The 415-nt window shown below is 61.9% G+C and overlaps 1 protein-coding gene across 1 annotated transcript in view; it reads left to right on the forward strand.

Moving 5' to 3' along the window:
• The window catches only part of CCDC83 (coiled-coil domain containing 83), a 29,921-nt gene that overhangs the window by 370 nt on the left and 29,136 nt on the right, over positions 1-415 (forward strand). The window lies entirely within an intron of this gene.

The raw sequence follows: 415 nt of genomic DNA on the forward strand, positions 1-415 counted from the left end.
TGAGGGTGGAGGAGGATGATAGCAGTTGTGGTGGGGGTGCAGGTGGGTGTTGGTGATGGTGGCTGGGATATGGGTGGGTGAGAGAAATGGTGTCTGAGGTGCAAGTGGGTGTTGATGGCAGCTGAGGGTGCGGGTGTGTTACAGGTGGGTGCAGGTGGGTGTTGGCGACAGTGGCTGAGGGTGTGGGTGGGTGTTGGTGATAGTGGTGGGGGTGCAGGAGGGTGACAGAGGTGATGGCGGGGGTCAGGTGGGTGTTGGTGACAGTGACTGGGGGTGCGGGTGGGTGACAGCAGTGATGCTGGGTGTGGAGGGGGGTGTTGGTGATAGTGGCTCAGGGTGCAGGTGGGTGACAGCAGTGATGGTGGGGGTCCAGTGGGTGTTGGTGACAGTGGCTGGGGGTGCAGGCAGGTGTTGG

Source organism: Terrapene carolina, unplaced genomic scaffold (genome assembly GCF_002925995.2).
Source record: "Terrapene carolina triunguis isolate 2854851 unplaced genomic scaffold, T_m_triunguis-2.0 Scaffold97, whole genome shotgun sequence".
NCBI lineage: Eukaryota > Metazoa > Chordata > Testudines > Emydidae > Terrapene > Terrapene triunguis.